The sequence below is a fragment of the Ranitomeya variabilis genome, chromosome 3 (assembly GCF_051348905.1).
Source record: "Ranitomeya variabilis isolate aRanVar5 chromosome 3, aRanVar5.hap1, whole genome shotgun sequence".
NCBI classification, from domain to species: domain Eukaryota; kingdom Metazoa; phylum Chordata; class Amphibia; order Anura; family Dendrobatidae; genus Ranitomeya; species Ranitomeya variabilis.
This window is the reverse complement of record NC_135234.1, coordinates 416,593,846-416,611,684: the sequence shown is the minus strand read 5'-3', so window position 1 is coordinate 416,611,684 and position 17,839 is coordinate 416,593,846. Positions and strand designations below refer to the sequence as shown.

Sequence of the window (17,839 nt, the reverse complement as noted above, 5' to 3'; positions counted from 1 at the left end):
CGATACGAGCTACCCAGTCGACACTTTTTTTCCAGAAAAGCCATCCCAGCCCTGCACCAGCATGTTAAACAGCGCATCGTCCATGCACTCAGGCAATCTGTGAGTACAAAGGTGCACCTGACTACAGATGCATGGACCAGTAGGCATGGCCAGGGACGTTATGTGTCCATCACGGCACACTGGGTGAATGTGGTGGATGCAGGGTCCACAGGCGACATCAATTTAGGGACAGTTGTGCCTAGCCCACGGTCTAGGAAACAGTTGGCTGTAGGCGTTCGCACCCCCTCCTCCTCCTCCTCGTCCTCCTGCAGAAGCTACAGCTCTTCCACAGAACGCAGTCGGCCAACCACTCCATCGGCAGATGACACTGTTGCACACCAGTTGTCCCATTATGGGCCAGCTACTGCCAAGCGTCAGCAGGCTGTATTGGCTATGAAGTGTTTGGGCGACAACAGACACACCGCGGAAGTTCTGTCCGAGTTCTTGCAACAAGAAACGCAGTCGTGGCTGGGCACAGTAGATCTTGAGGCAGGCAAGGTAGTGAGTGATAACGGAAGGAATTTCATGGCTGCCATCTCCCTTTCCCAACTGAAACACATTCCTTGCCTGGCTCACACCTTAAACCTGGTGGTGCAGTGCTTATTGAAAACTTATCCTGGGTTCTCCGACCTGCTCCTCAAAGTGCGTGCACTTTGCTCACATATCCGACGTTCGCCTGTACACGCCAGCCGTATGCAGACCTATCAGCGGTCTTTGAACCTTCCCCAGCATCGCCTAATCATAGACGTTGCAACAAGGTGGAACTCAACACTGCACATGCTTCAGAGACTGTGCGAACAGAGGCGTGCTGTTATTTATTTGTGGGAGGATACACGGGCAGGCAGTAGGATGGCAGACATGGAGTTGTCAGGTGTGCAGTGGTCGAAGATACAAGACATGTGTCAAGTCCTTCAGTGTTTTGAGGAATGCACACGGCTGGTTAGTGCAGACAACGCCGTAATAAGCATGAGCATCCCCCTAATGCGTCTGCTGATGCAAAGTTTGACGCACATAAAGGAGCAGGCGTCTGCACCAGAGGAAGAGGGAAGCCTTGATGACAGTCAGCCATTGTCTGGTCAGGGCAGTGTACAGGACGAGGTAGCGGGCGAAGAGGAGGTGGAGGACGAGGAGGATGATGGGGATGAGTATATTTTTAATGCGGAAACTTTCACGGGGGCACAGGAAATTGGTTGCGTGTCACGGCCGGGTTCTGGTTTTTTGAGGGACACAAGTGACGTAGATTTGCCTGCAACTGCCCCTCAACCAATCACAACCGGAGATTTGACAAGTGGAACTTTGGCCCACATGGCGGATTATGCCTTACGTATCCTACAAAGGGACACACGCATTACGAAAATGATGAACGATGACGATTACTGGTTGGCCTGCCTCCTTGATCCACGCTATAAAGGCAAATTGCAAAATATTATGCCACATGAGAACTTGGAACTAATATTAGCAACCAAACAATCAACTCTTGTTGACCGTTTGCTTCAGGCATTCCCAGCACACAGCGCACGTGATCGTTCTCACACGAGCTCCAGGGGGCAGCAGACTAGGAGTGTTAGGGGTGCACACATCAGAAGTGGCGTTGGACAGAGGGGTTTTCTGACCAGGTTGTGGAGTGATTTTGCTATGACCGCAGACAGGACAGGTACTGCTGCATCAATTGAAAGTGACAGGAGACAACATTTGTCCAGTATGGTTACTAACTATTTTTCATCCCTTATCGATGTTCGCCCTCAACCGTCATTCCCATTTGATTACTGGGCCTCCAAATTAGACACCTGGCCAGAATTGGCAGAATATGCATTGCAGGAGCTTGCTTGCCCGGCAGCAAGTGTCCTATCAGAAAGAGTATTCAGTGCTGCAGGGTCAATATTAACCGAAAAAAGGACTCGTCTGGCTACCCAAAATGTTGACGATCTAACATTCATTAAAATGAACCACAACTGGATTTCAAAATCTTTTGCCCCACCTTGCCCGGCCGACACCTAGCTTTCCTATGAAAAGCTCTTGCCTGTGAATTACTTTTCTAATGTCTAATTTGCTGCTGCAGATTGTACAGCATACGACATGTTTACACCTCCCTAAATGGCCAAACTCCCCACACGGGGCCGTGGTATCGCGACTTGGCGCAAGCACCCGTGAGACTGCTGTTTGTCTGAAGAGGTGGGTGTGCTCGCTTTTGGTTGACGGCATTGCTACTGGGTCCCTCATAGTACAATGTAGTGTCTCTGGCGGTGGTGGTGCGCACCCAACGTCAGACACACCGTTGTAACATGAGTGGCCCTGGGGCGGTCCCGCCGGCCTCAAGAGAGTTCCCCCCTACCCCAGCTCAAACTGGGCTCTACTACGTGCAAAATTATGTCGCACAGCTCCACCAATCTTTAGTCTATTCGCTGACATCATTCAATGTCTGGCACTGACAATACAAATTTGTAGACATCTATGATGCAACTTAAAGTAGTCTGTGTCTGTGTCCTATATTGGCACCATTAAATAGTTACTGCCAAATTACTATGTCAGAAACACAGCAGATGAGCCCACCCCTGTACCTAAGTATGCCATCTTTTTTTTTGTTTTGGTTGTTTTGCGAGACATTAACATCTATTTATATTTTGGGAGTACTGGGACAGACACTCCTTGCACTACTCCTCCACTCAGCACCAAGCTGCCTGCCCGTGTATCCATGTAACCGCTGTAAAACTGCCATGAGCCTATTGTTTGTTATTTTAGGCCTTTGATAGCCTGTCTGCGGTCCCTACTCCTCCACTGACCACCAAGCTGCCTGCCCGTGTATCCATGTAACCGCTGTAAAACTGCCATGAGCCTATTGTTTGTTATTTTAGGCCTTTGAAGCCTTTCTGCGCTCCCTCCTTCCACTAGTCCTCCACTGACCAGACCACTGCTGCCCGTGTACCCCTGGAACCAATTTTAAAGTGCCTACAGCCAGCCCATTTTATTGTGTTAGGCCTTCGAAGCCTGTCTGCGGTCCCTCCTTCCACTAGGCCTCCACTGACCAGACCACTGCTGCCCGTGTACCCCTGGAACCAATTTTAAAGTGCCTACAGCCAGCCCATTTTATTGTGTTAGGCCTTCGAAGCCTGTCTGCGGTCCATACTTCCACTAGGCCTCCACTGACCAGACCACTGCTGCCCGTGTACCCCTGGAACCAATTTTAAAGTGCCTACAGCCAGCCCATTTTATTGTGTTAGGCCTTCGAAGCCTGTCTGCGGTCCATACTTCCACTAGTCCTCCACTGACCAGACCACTGCTGCCCGTGTACCCCTGGAACCAATTTTAAAGTGCCTACAGTCAGCCCATTTTATTGTGTTAGGCCTTCGAAGCCTGTCTGCGGTCCATACTTCCACTAGGCCTCCACTGACCAGACCACTGCTGCCCGTGTACCCCTGGAACCAATTTTAAAGTGCCTACAGCCAGCCCATTTTATTGTGTTAGGCCTTCGAAGCCTGTCTGCGGTCCATACTTTAAATACTCCTCCACTCAGCACCAAGCTGCCTGCCCGTGTATCCATGTAACCGCTGTAAAACTGCCATGAGCCTATTGTTTGTTATGTTAGGCCTTTGATAGCCTGTCTGCGGTCCCTACTTTAAATACTCCTCCACTCACCACCACCAAGCTGCCTGCCCGTGTATCCATGTAACCGCTGTGAAACTGCCATGAGCCTATTGTTTTTTTATGTTAGGCCTTTGATAGCCTGTCTGCGGTCCCTACTTTAAATACTCCTCCACTCACCACCACCAAGCTGCCTGCCCGTGTATCCATGTAACCGCTGTAAAACTGCCATGAGCCTATTGTTTGTTATGTTAGGCCTTTGAAGCCTTTCTGCGCTCCCTCCTTCCACTAGTCCTCCACTGACCAGACCACTGCTGCCCGTGTACCCCTGGAACCAATTTTAAAGTGCCTACAGCCAGCCCATTTTATTGTGTTAGGCCTTCGAAGCCTGTCTGCGGTCCCTCCTTCCACTAGGCCTCCACTGACCAGACCACTGCTGCCCGTGTACCCCTGGAACCAATTTTAAAGTGCCTACAGCCAGCCCATTTTATTGTGTTAGGCCTTCGAAGCCTGTCTGCGGTCCATACTTTAAATACTCCTCCACTCAGCACCAAGCTGCCTGCCCGTGTATCCATGTAACCGCTGTAAAACTGCCATGAGCCTATTGTTTGTTATGTTAGGCCTTTGATAGCCTGTCTGCGGTCCCTACTTTAAATACTCCTCCACTCACCACCACCAAGCTGCCTGCCCGTGTATCCATGTAACCGCTGTGAAACTGCCATGAGCCTATTGTTTGTTATTTTAGGCCTTTGATAGCCTGTCTGCGGTCCCTACTTTAAATACTCCTCCACTCACCACCAAGCTGCCTGCCCGTGTATCCATGTAACCGCTGTAAAACTGCCATGAGCCTATTGTTTGTTATTTTAGGCCTTTGATAGCCTGTCTGCGGTCCCTACTTTAAATACTCCTCCACTCATCACCAGCTGCCTGCCCGTGTATCCATGTAACCGCTGTAAAACTGCCATGAGCCTATTGTTTGTTATTTTAGGCCTTTGATAGCCTGTCTGCGGTCCCTACTTTAAATACTCCTCCACTGACCACCAAGCTGCCTGCCCGTGTATCCATGTAACCGCTGTAAAACTGCCATGAGCCTATTGTTTGTTATGTTAGGCCTTTGATAGCCTGTCTGCGGTCCTTACTTTAAATACTCCTCCACTCACCACCTAGCTGCCTGTGTATCCATGTAACCGATGTAAAACTGCCATGACTGCCTACTGTTTGTTATTTTAGGCCTTTGATAGCCTGTCTGCGGCCCCTACTTGCAATACTCCTCCACTGACCACAATGCTGCCTGGAGTGCCTGCCTGTGTATCCATGTAACCGATGTAAAACTGCCATGACTGCCTACTGTTTGTTATTTTAGGCCTTTGATAGCCTGTCTGCGGCCCCTACTTGCAATACTCCTCCACTGAGCACAATGCTGCCTGGAGTGCCTGCCTGTGTATCCATGTAACCGATGTAAAACTGCCATGACTGCCTACTGTTTGTTATTTTAGGCCTTTGATAGCCTGTCTGCGGCCCCTACTTGCAATACTCCTCCACTGAGCACAATGCTGCCTGGAGTGCCTGCCTGTGTATCCATGTAACCGATGTAAAACTGCCATGACTGCCTACTGTTTGTTATTTTAGGCCTTTGATAGCCTGTCTGCAGCCCCTACTTGCAATACTCCTCCACTGACCACACCAATGCTGCCCGTGTACCCCTGGAACCTATTTAAAAGTTCATAGAGCCTAGTTATATATTTTATTTACTATTAATAAGGCCATGATGGACTACGCTGTACCACGCTACAAGCTAACCAGTCGACACTTCTTTTGCGAGAAAAGCCATCCCAACCCTCCACCAGCATGTAGAAGACCGCATTGTCCATGCACTCTGGCAATCTGTGAGTACAAAGGTGCACCTGACAACAGACGCATGGACCTGTAGGCATGGCCACGGAAGATTACGTGTCCATTACGGCGCAATGGGTTAATGTGGTGGATGCATGGTCCACAGGGGACAGCCTACTAAGTCTGTCTGCAGTCCCTAATTCAAATTGTCCTCCACTGTCTAAATCGGAACTTCCACCTTCTGGCTTTCGGCCTATAGTATCAGAAATTAAACTGCATTTGGCCTTCAACTTTGGTTAGGGCCTACTAACGGCTTCTGCCCCTCCCTGGTGTTGCCCTCAACTAAATAAAGCTGAGCTTCAACCTTCCGGCTCTCATTATGTGGTTTAAAAAAAAAAAATGGTGGTTAGGGCCTACTAACGGCTTCTGCCCCTCCCTGGTGTTGTCCTCAACTAAATAAAGCTGAGCTTCAACCTTCCGGCTCTCATTAAGTGGTTTTTAAAAAAAAATGGTGGTTAGGGCCTACTAACGGCTTCTGCCCCTCCCTGGTGTTGTCCTCAACTAAATAAAGCTGAGCTTCAACCTTCCGGCTCTCATTAAGTGGTTTTAAAAAAAAAAAAATTGGTGGTTAGGGCCTACTAACGGCTTCTGCCCCTCCCTGGTGTTGTCCTCAACTAAATAAAGCTGAGCTTCAACCTTCCGGCTCTCATTATGTGGTTTAAAAAAAAAAAATGGTGGTTAGGGCCTACTAACGGCTTCTGCCCCTCCCTGGTGTTGTCCTCAACTAAATAAAGCTGAGCTTCAACCTTCCGGCTCTCATTAAGTGGTTTTTAAAAAAAAATGGTGGTTAGGGCCTACTAACGGCTTCTGCCCCTCCCTGGTGTTGTCCTCAACTAAATAAAGCTGAGCTTCAACCTTCCGGCTCTCATTATGTGGTTTTAAAAAAAAAAAAATGGTGGTTAGGGCCTACTAACGGCTTCTGCCCCTCCCTGGTGTTGTCCTCAACTAAATAAAGCTGAGCTTCAACCTTCCGGCTCTCATTATGTGTTTTTAAAAAAAAAATGGTGGTTAGGGCCTACTAACGGCTTCTGCCCCTCCCTGGTGTTGTCCTCAACTAAATAAAGCTGAGCTTCAACCTTCCGGCTCTCATTAAGTGGTTTTTAAAAAAAAATGGTGGTTAGGGCCTACTAACGGCTTCTGCCCCTCCCTGGTGTTGTCCTCAACTAAATAAAGCTGAGCTTCAACCTTCCGGCTCTCATTAAGTGGTTTTAAAAAAAAAAAAATTGGTGGTTAGGGCCTACTAACGGCTTCTGCCCCTCCCTGGTGTTGTCCTCAACTAAATAAAGCTGAGCTTCAACCTTCCGGCTCTCATTATGTGGTTTAAAAAAAAAAAATGGTGGTTAGGGCCTACTAACGGCTTCTGCCCCTCCCTGGTGTTGTCCTCAACTAAATAAAGCTGAGCTTCAACCTTCCGGCTCTCATTAAGTGGTTTTTAAAAAAAAATGGTGGTTAGGGCCTACTAACGGCTTCTGCCCCTCCCTGGTGTTGTCCTCAACTAAATAAAGCTGAGCTTCAACCTTCCGGCTCTCATTATGTGGTTTTAAAAAAAAAAAAATGGTGGTTAGGGCCTACTAACGGCTTCTGCCCCTCCCTGGTGTTGTCCTCAACTAAATAAAGCTGAGCTTCAACCTTCCGGCTCTCATTAAGTGGTTTTTAAAAAAAAATGGTGGTTAGGGCCTACTAACGGCTTCTGCCCCTCCCTGGTGTTGTCCTCAACTAAATAAAGCTGAGCTTCAACCTTCCGGCTCTCATTATGTGTTTTTAAAAAAAAAATGGTGGTTAGGGCCTACTAACGGCTTCTGCCCCTCCCTGGTGTTGTCCTCAACTAAATAAAGCTGAGCTTCAACCTTCCGGCTCTCATTAAGTGGTTTTAAAAAAAAAAAAAATGGTGGTTAGGGCCTACTAACGGCTTCTGCCCCTCCCTGGTGTTGCCCTCAACTAAATAAAGCTGAGCTTCAACCTTCTGCTCCAAATTACCATTTTAAAAAATGCAATAGGCTTTTCCGGCCTACTAAAGGTGTCTGCCCCTCCCTGGTGTTGTCCTCAACTGAACAAAGCTGAGCTTCCACATTCTGGCTTTCGCCCTATACTATCAGATATTAAACTGCATTTGGCCTACTAGTGTGGTTAGGCCCTTGAAACAGTGTCTGCTGCTCTTGGGTTTGCTACTCCACTGAACAAAGCAATGCCGCCTGTTTAGTCCTGTTACCAATTTTGAACTGCATGTAGCCTACTTTATTCTTTGGCCCTATATCTGTTTCCTCCTCATCCTGCCCATTGCCCAGCCACTGCTAAATGAGTCTGCTGGTACATTGACCTAGACCACTACATTCCCCTTGTACTCTACACAGCCAGAATCTGTCCCTGCTGAAAGTAAGGTTCCCCTTCCCGCATGTTATACCACCTTACACAGGGACAAAGAGGAAGGTGCAGATGAAAGTGCAGGTTCCTTCATCAGGTGGGGGGGCATACTCGTTGGCGACGTCACTGGCACAGGGCCCCTCAGAGTACGCAAAAGTGTCGCTGCTGGTGGGAGGCGCCCCCGCCATGCAAACACACCGCCGTACTTTGAGGGGCCCTGTGCCAGTGGCAATGCGAACGAGTGGGCCCCCCCCTGCTTGCTCAGGATCACAGCACTTGCAACTTTTAAATACTTACCTTTCCCTGCAACACCGCCGTGACGTAGTCCGCATTTCCTGGGCCCACGAAAAACTTGAGCCAGCCCTACTCCCCCCACAACTTTCCCCCAATTCCCTATGCCCAACTATTATTATACAGTTAATTAAGATTGGCAAGCTTCAGAAACAAGAATGGATGTTTTTGGCATTAAAATGGGCACTGTAGGTGTTTTCCTGGCCTCCACTCACTGCCGACTATGCTTCCCCATTGACTTGCATTGGGTTTCGTGTTTCGGTCGATCCCCGACTTTTAGCGATAATCGGCCGACTGCACTCGACTCGACTCTGGACAAAATCGGGTTTCCCAAAACCCTACTCGATCTTAAAAAAATGAAAGTCGCTCAACCCTACTCAAGAGTACTGATTTGCCTCTCTAGCAATCCTACAAGCAACCCTCACTGAAATTTTGCTTGGCTTCTAGACCTTATCTTGACCTCCACTGTTCCTGTTAACTGCCATTTCTTACTTACATTTCGAACTGAGGAAAGGACAACTTGAAAACGCTTTGCTATCTTCTTATAGCCTTTTCCTGCTTTGTGTGCCTCCGCGATTTTAATTTTCACAGTGCTAGGCAGCTGGTTAGAAGAACCCATAGCTGCTGTTTTTTGGTACAAGGTTAGAGGAAAGAGGGTTTTTATAAAGCTGGTAAATTTGCATCACTTGGTCTTTCCTAATGATGATAGTGAACAAGCCAGAACCCTAACAGGCTAGTTAAGGGCTGAAACCTTGGCCAAAGTTATCTGAGCACACAAGTCTCCAAAGATGCCCAAACTTTTGCATAAGCCCATTTTCCTTTTCTAATTTTTAAAATGTAAAAAAAATGACAATATATATATTTTTGCCTAAAATACAAAGGAAATGTGTCATGTTTAACTTTAAACATTTTATAAATAATTTGACAATAACAGTACTTTTGACCAGGGGTGCCCAAACTTTAATATACCACTGTATTTCACCAGTGGAAATAGAGAACAGAAACCTCAATTCTCAGGACTAAATGTCGGTTTGCACAGGCAGACGAAAGGAAATGATGCACACTGAGTGATCACTTTGGACCCCCTCAACTCACAACTCTGAAAGTCTGAAATTTCCTATGCCGCAATAAATAGACAAAATGTAAAAATGGGATCTCCTAAATGCTCTATATACTCTGCAATACTAATATACTGCATATATATATATATATATATATATATATATATATATATTTGTGATATTTGTGCTATGTCTGCTAGTGTACTAGTGTACAACTGGCAGACTTCATACTTGGCATTGCTGTGGCATCTAAGAGGTTGAAGAATCAGGATCGAAGTTATCTCTTATCCTGTCCATTAGAGCATGTACCCCTACCCCACCCCCTATCCCCCTATTTTTACCATATGCTTTGGCAATGCTAACATGTACTTAGTCCTGCCAATAAAGCTCATTTGAATTGAATTGAATTGCATGTAATAACAGTAGAATACATCTGGCTACCTCAAGTAATGGCGCAGGAACAGCTGTTAGGCCTGCACCATTACTGGGTCCTAATATTATGTGTGATGTATACATGGCAGTGGTCAGTGACACATATGTTCATACTTACAGTACATTTTGTATGTTACATAGTAAACAACAAAACATGAATTTCTCTAATGAAGCAATTGTTTTGCAACAACCAATGGTAAGGGATAATTAGTTGTGTACGTGATAATTAATGAATTCATCCATATAGCAACCAGATTAACCTCCAATGTTATTTCAAACTATTTTATTCTCTATTACATTCTAACCTTGGAAATATAAATTCAGTAGAATGGCATTTTTATTTTATTGTTGACTCCTTTCAGCATAACTGGCAGTCACGGTGCTTTATATCCTGGATTTTAATACTCCATGAATCACCGGACAGAAACTCTCATAAAATTCAACAATACCAAGTTGTCCCATTTGCTTGATAAAGTTCGTTAGGGTGAGTGGCACTGTATGCTTATTTGGGGGTTGGCTGACATTGTAGTTTAATAGCGATTCTTCTCATAGAAAGTAATATAATGTTCTAAGCTAGCTCCAGCATCCATACTGTATGCCATAACTTAGCGCTGCATGATGCTTGCCTTTTCGCACGTTTTAACCATTGCAATTTGTGTCTGATGAAGGGCCACTGCATGACCGAAACGTTACTGTACAGTGGAGTGCATGGTTTCATTTTAATACATTTTTTTGCATCTAACATTGGAGTGCTGGGTTTTTCAGGTTCTTTTCAGCTATTATAGCCAGCCAATTATAATTGTTTTAGTTGCGCCCAATGGACCCAGGCTGTGTAGACTCTATGGTACTCTATAGCTTGTTTCCGATGCAAATGTGTTTGGTTCTAGTAGCAGATGCAGCTTTGTGAAGGTTTTTGTTTTATTGCTGACATTTTTCAAAAATTAGTGCTGAAACATTTATAAATAATCATCAATATGCTTCTAGGACCATACGAGACATTTATTGTGAGTTATTATTATTTTTTCCTAATTAGTCATCTCTATCTTTGGCCAAGAATCTTTTAATATTACATGTAGAATATTCATGTAAGGGAACACAAATAAATGACCTATTTTACTGTGCTTGTAGTTTCCAGACCTCGCAAGACTACTGTCTATTTGCATGTTGGGAATGAGCTGCCCGTCCCATCTAGGTCACCGTATCAGATGAAATGGAAGAAAAGCAACAACCCGTGAACTGACCTTGGAAAAGAATAGACATGAAGATATGCAAAATCTTTTTCTCTAAACTATTTACAGAGATTCACTGTAATAAGCAAATTATACCTGCTGCTTCATGACATCAACCATAGTGTCCCAGGAATTCACAAATGTAGACACCATGGTTAAGAATGGAATCCGTGATGGGTCATAAAAATTATGCCGTTGCCCATATCAAACAAATTGCAACAGTTTAATAAAGAAAGTCACTATTCTGTTTTTGTACATTTTTTTCAAATGGATGTAAGATAATTTTTAATAATCAATATTGTGGTGTTAACAATGATAATATGCCCTCTTTCAAGACATAGAAAACTGGCTCTTTAGTGTCACCTATTAGAGGTAGCCACCTTATAGGTCAATGTTGACCATATACCAAACCTTGCCATATAAGTTAGGAGTGTTCTCCAGAAGTAAAAGACCTCCATCAGTAGACATATCCACCTTGCCTCTTTACAGATAGAAAGATTCCTTTCTCTTGGAAAAGTGTAATTTGCCTACTTAGCATAAGTGATTGCTGTGACAAGTACGTCAAATTACCAATAATTTCCTCAAATAAATCTGCATTGCTTTTTATAGCTCTATTATCCCTGTGTTTAAAAACTGTTAACTTTATAAAACAAAGTTTCAATGTTGTAGGATTCCTGGTTAGAGCCCTCATCCCTTTCTCAACCTACGTTTGCAGATGTATTGATTTTCTTCCTATAACATCAATGGCTTATGAGTTTCAACTTCATTAGCTTAAACTAATATACAGTGGGGAAATAAACATTTTATACACTGAAGATTTTGCAAGTTTTCCCACTTACAAAGAATGGAGTGGTCTGTAATTTTTATCATGGGTACACTTCAACTGCATGTGACAGAATCTAAAAATAACAAACAGAAAATCACCTTGTATGATTTTTAAATAACTGAATTGCATTTTATTGCATGAAATAAGTATTTGATCACCTACCGACCAGCAAGAATTTTGGCTGTCACAGACCTGTTAGTTTTTCTTCAAGAAGCCCTCCTACTCTGACCTCATTACCTGCATTAATTGCACCTTTTTGAACTTGTTACCCATAATAAAAACACCTGTCCACACACTCAATCACACTCCAACCTCTCCACCATGGCCAAGATCAAAGAGTTATTTAAAGACACCAGGGACAAAATTTTAGACCTGCACAAGGCTGGGCTGCAGGACAATAGGCAAGCAGCTTGGTGAGAAGGCCACAACTGTTGGCACACTTATTTTAAAATGAAAGAAACACAAGATGACTGTCAATCTTCCTTGGTCTGGGGCTTCATGCAAGATCTCACCTCGTGAGGTAAGGATGATTCTGAGAAAGGTCAGGAATCAGCCCAGAACTACACGCAAGGAAATGCTTAATTGCCTGAAGAGAGCTGGAATCACAGTCTCAAACAATACCATTATTAACACACTATACCGTAATGGATTAAAATCCTTCAGGGCAGTCCTCTGCTCACACAGCACATGTTCAGGCCCATTTAAAATACCCCAATGACCATCTGGATTATCTAGAGGAGGCATAGGAGAAGGTCATGTTGTCAGATGAGACCAAAATAGAACTTTTTGTTATCAACTCCACTTACCATGTTTGGAGGAAGAAGAAAGATGACTACAACCCAAGAACACCATTCCAACCGTGAAGCATGGTAGGGGAAACATTGTATTTTGGGGTGCTTTTCTGCAAAAGGGACAGGATGACTGCACTGTATTGAAGGGAGGATGGATGGGGTCATATATAGTGAGATTTTGGTCAACAACCTCCTTCCCTCCGGAAGATCATTGAAGATGGATTGTGGCTGGGTTTTCCAGCATGACAATAACCATAATAATAATAATAATAATCTTTATTTATATAGCGCCAACATATTCCGCAGCGCTTTACAGTTTAACAGTTTCAAACAACAGTCATAGGTAACAATGTTAATAATACAGCAATAAAGCAAAATAAGACGACCCTGCTCGTGAGAGCTTACAATCTACAATGAGGTGGGGGAGATACAAAGTACAGGAGTGTATTTACAATTATGTATTTACAATGATGGTCCAGCCATCTTCAGGGGGTGGGGGGTAGATGAGATAGTGAATGGGCTACACACACACACACAAACATAAAACGACTGATTAGGGAACGTGATAGGCCGCTCTGAACAAATGAGTTTTGAGTGAGCGCCTAAAGCTATGCAAGTTGTGGATGGTCCTAATATCTTGGGGTAGAGCATTCCAGAGGATTGGCGCAGCACGGGAGAAGTCTTGGAGTCGGGAGTGGGAGGTATGGATTTGTGCAGAGGTTAGTCGAAAGTCGTTTGCAGAGCGCAGCGGTCGGCTAGGCCGATAGACAGAAATGAGGGAGGAGATGTAAGGGGGTGCCGCACTGTGGAGAGCTTTGTGGGTGAGAACAAGTACTTTGAATTGTATCCTGTAATGAATGGGCAGCCAGTGTAATGACTGGCGAAGAGCGGACACGTCCGAGTAACGATTAGCCAGATGGACGACCCTGGCTGCTGCATTAAGGATAGACTGGAGAGGGGAAAGTCGCGTGAGGGGGAGGCCAATTAAAAGAGAGTTGCAGTAGTCCAGGCGGGAGTGGATTAGGGCGACAGTGAGAGTTTTTGTTGTCTCCATGGTGAGAAAAGGGCAGATTCTAGAGATGTTCTTTAGGTGTAAGCGGCACGAGCGGGCAAGAGATTGTATGTGGGAGGTGAAGGAGAGATCGGAGTCAAACATGACACCCAGACAGCGTGCCTGCTGCCTAGGTGTTATTATGGTGCCACCCACGGAGAGGGAAATGTCAGATTTAGGGAGGTTAGTAGAAGGCGGGAGCAGAAGTTCAGTTTTCGAGAGGTTGAGCTTCAGATAGAGAGCGGACATGATGTTAGAGACTGCAGACAGTCAGTGGCGTTCTGTAGTACAGCGGGGGTAAGGTCAGGGGCTGACGTGTATAGTTGTGTGTCATCAGCGTAAAGATGGTACTGAAAGCCAAATCTGCTGATGGTCTGTCCAATTGGAGCCGTGTAGAGGGAGAAGAGAAGGGGGCCAAGGACTGAGCCCTGAGGTACCCCGACAGTGAGAGGAAGAGGAGATGAAGTGGAGCCGGAGAACAGAACACTGAAAAAGCGTTCAGAAAGATAGGAAGAGAACCATAAAAATAACCATAAAAACACAACCAGGGCAACTAAAAAGTGGCTCCGTAAGAAGCATTTCAAGCTCCTGGAGTGGCCTAGCCAATCTCCAGACCTGAACCCAATGGAAAATCTTAGGAAGGAGCTGAAACTCAATGTTGCCCAGCGGCAGCCCCAAAACCTGAAAGATCTGGTGAAGATCTATATGGAGGAGTGGATCAAAATCTCAGCTGCAGTGTGTGCAAACTTGGTCAAGAACTTCAGGAAAGTTATGACCTCTGTAATTGCAAACAAAGGTTTTTGTACCAAATATTAAATTCTGTTTTTCTATTGCATCAAATACTTATTTCATGAAACAAAAAATAAATTAATCATGTAAAAATCATACAATGTGATTTTCTAGATTTTTTTCAAAGATTCTATCTCTCACAGTTGAAGTATACCTATGATACAAATTATAGACCTCTCGATTGCTTGTAGGTGGGAAAACTTGAAAATTTGTCAGTGTATCAAATACTTATTTACCCCACTGTATACATGAAATTCAATCGTATTGTCCATGGGAAGCACCTTTAAATTTTCCATTATGTTGGTTGCCACACTTTATATGTTGCCCTACAAGACATAAGTTAACCTACCATTACATAAGCTGACCTATCATGACACAAATTGACATATCTTGGGCTCTTCGAATTGCATGCTTTCCCAGTTAAGAGCTTTACCATGTATTCATGGGCGAAACATTGCGTTTCATCAACCATCTTTCTAATATCCAAAATTTAATAGGATTTCAGCCACATCAAAGCTTTGCATACTTAGGAGTTTCTAATCCTACTTTAGCCCCTGGCTTCCTACCATTACATATCAAGTCAATTAGTAAAGAATTCATTAGTCAAGTCTTCAGATGTAAAAGTAGGACAGCTAACAAGCCAAATATCCAACGATGCTATTGTTTTACTTTGGTCCTATAATTTCATGATGCACATTCATAGTGCCAGCATAAACAGAAATACACAAAAGACTATTTTAAAGTAAATTAATTTTTTTACAGACTCTCCCATTAATGATCTTTTGAGAGCTTTCAGAACTAAATTATTTACTAATGAAATTGCATTTTGTATGAATGTAAATCAGTGAAGACCTATCACATAAAATAAACCTGGATCCATTGTAAAAAGTGATTATTATGTCATCAAAGACTGTCAGCTCTTTCGGAACTCCTAAGGTGAACCCACAGAACCACAACAATGAACCTCCCAAGGGCGAGCTGGCCAGGAGTCCACCCCCAATACAGGGAGCGTTAGGGGCAGGCCCGAGGGAGACTATTGCCGCAGAAGCTGATACCCGGGAACAGGAAGTAGGAGCGGAAAAGACGCAGAACTGGCTATAACGGAGACACAGGACTGACTGGCAATGACCGAGACAAAGAATAGGCAGGGTATGGCGGATGCCCAGGACAGACTGGATATGGCTGGAACACAGGACAGGCAGCGTATGGCGGAAACACAAGACAGGCAGGTTATGGCGGGAACACTGGACAAGCAGGGTACGGCAGAAACACAGGACAGGCAAGGTATAACGAACGCACAGGACAAAGCAAGTAATGGCGAACGCACAGGACAAAGCAAGGTATGGCGAATGCACAGGACAGAGCAAGGTACAGAGGGACCTGGGTCCAATGAGGACAAATGACAATCAGGCATGGAGCAGAGGAAAGAGTTACCTTAAATAGGAGAGATGCAGAAGGACTTCCAGGTCAGGGTCCTCCAGGGTCAGAGAGGGGAGGAAGGGAGCGTCTGTAGAGCAGAGGAAGGAAGTGCGCGTGCGCGGAAGGAGTTGGAGAGAGGAGTGCGCACGCGCACCCAATGGGAACCGGGGTCCGGCGGCGAGACTGGAGAAGAGACCGGAAGGCACGCGCACACTGCAGGAGCGCGCCGGGTCGGGTAACAGGCGAACAGGGGGCGGAGCGGCAGGCAGGGCGGCAGGAGCGGCGGCGCTGAGTGGCACCGTCACAAAGACCATGTTATATGATGTTTTGGGTAAAAGCACACAGAACAAAAGATGGACCTTTATTAGCGACCTCTATCAGTGAGATTGAATAAGATTTTCTAAGTAGGTGCAGAATATTCGTGTCTCTGGAGCAAATTTTAATGAAGTCCTAAACGTTTAAGTTCTCGTGCAGTAATCTCCATTCATTATGACCAACATCTATAAGAAAGGCATTAAAAAATGTAATGTTATTTTTAGCTTAGCATATATTGTGCTCCATAGCTCAGTTTTTTTATTAAGATGACCCATACACCATAGATAGCTGTTGACCTGAACTATGGTTCAACTGATTGTTCGACTGGCAATTCCTCCATACTTGTGATCGCTCTGCCAAGGGCTCCTATTTCCTCTACAAGAGAGCCACTGCCAGACTCCTCTGGCGTCAGCTTATCTTGCCAAGAACAAAAAGATCAGAAATCCGAAATCTGTGAGTTAGAAGGCTCCAATACACATTATGCTATCAACTGAACTCGCCGATACAGGTGGGTTCGACCGACATTAGGCAAACGTTTATAGGGGTCTTAAATGGATTGTTCCCTTTCAGAAGATCTTGATTCCTGGATGCAGTTTTGTTATGAAAATCAAATAAATCTTGCTTTATTTACCATCCTGGGGTCCAGCAATGAGTCTCTGCTGCTGCTCCCAGTGTCTGGTATTAGTTTGACGCTGATGTCATGTGGACAGTGATGCAGCCAATCACTCAGCTCAGGAACTCTTAGAAGGACACTCCATCTACACAGTCACATAGCCTCTGAGCTCAGTGATTGACTGCCATCCTGTCACCATTACATTGCTGCAACAGCCAATAACAGACATCGGGAGCATTGGCAGAGACTCAGTGTTGCACCAGGCGATGGTAAGTAAAGCCCAGTTTAGTTTTTATCATTTGTTTTTATCCACATTTTTTTACTCTAAACATGATAGACAGTCGGTTAAAGTCAATACCATTTGTAGCCGTAATACTATTACCATCATCTAAACTCATTCAAACATCAAAAACACATAAAAAATGTGCCAGGATAGGAAACTGATTTATTAATGTCATTCTTACAAACTGCTTTATTTTCTGTATTTAGTACAAAACTTTATAAACTTAGGTCTAATTTCTTTTATGTACCATGCTCTTATTTTGGTGGGTGGCTGAGTGACACCTATATTCCTATAATAGCTACACTATGGCTGAGTCCTTGGACTGAGACTATGAGTCTTTTCTCCATGTTGAATACCGTTTATTTTTTCTTGTGGAATTTTGTGAAAATTTCTGAATAAACGGAGACGTTGTAGATAGTGAAAGTGTTGTTATTCTCCTTTTGTAATTTTTGGTATTTGTCTCATTGGTTGACACCCACAGGTACTAGATCGGAGCGTAGGAAGTCATATGTGAATGTGTTAAGATGCACCTAACTTTGCCCTGTGTCTATGACTTAGATCTATAAAATCCTTATTTCAGAAAGTAAAGTAAATGTACCTTTAAAAGCTTCAGTTCTCTTCATGTTTCCATGGAGACTGAAACGTGATGGTAATCTCCTGTGAGGGTATCCGCTCTCCGCAGGTCACATGATAACAGATGGTTTCCCTGACCAGCTCTGCTTTGTTACTCAGTTATAAACATTATATCGGTATTATTAACCTGCTAGTTCCAAAATGGCTAAACAAATAGTAATACTATTAATTAAAGCACAGTAATCACTTGGCCATAAAGGCTGGAATTCCCTGGAATCATGCATGGTATTACTG

The 17,839-nt window shown here is 44.5% G+C and overlaps 1 protein-coding gene and 1 long non-coding RNA gene across 3 annotated transcripts in view; one reads left to right on the top strand and one right to left on the bottom strand.

The window, feature by feature from the left end:
• LOC143816210 (uncharacterized) overlaps positions 1-11,067 on the top strand; it is a 56,338-nt gene extending 45,271 nt beyond the window's left edge. Inside the window, exons 2-3 of the long non-coding RNA XR_013223899.1 lie at positions 10,019-10,140; positions 10,785-11,067. This is a non-coding gene — a long non-coding RNA (uncharacterized LOC143816210). The remainder of the gene's footprint in view (positions 1-10,018; positions 10,141-10,784) is intronic.
• The window catches only part of NHS (NHS actin remodeling regulator), a 278,531-nt gene that overhangs the window by 83,166 nt on the left and 177,526 nt on the right, over positions 1-17,839 (bottom strand). The window lies entirely within an intron of this gene.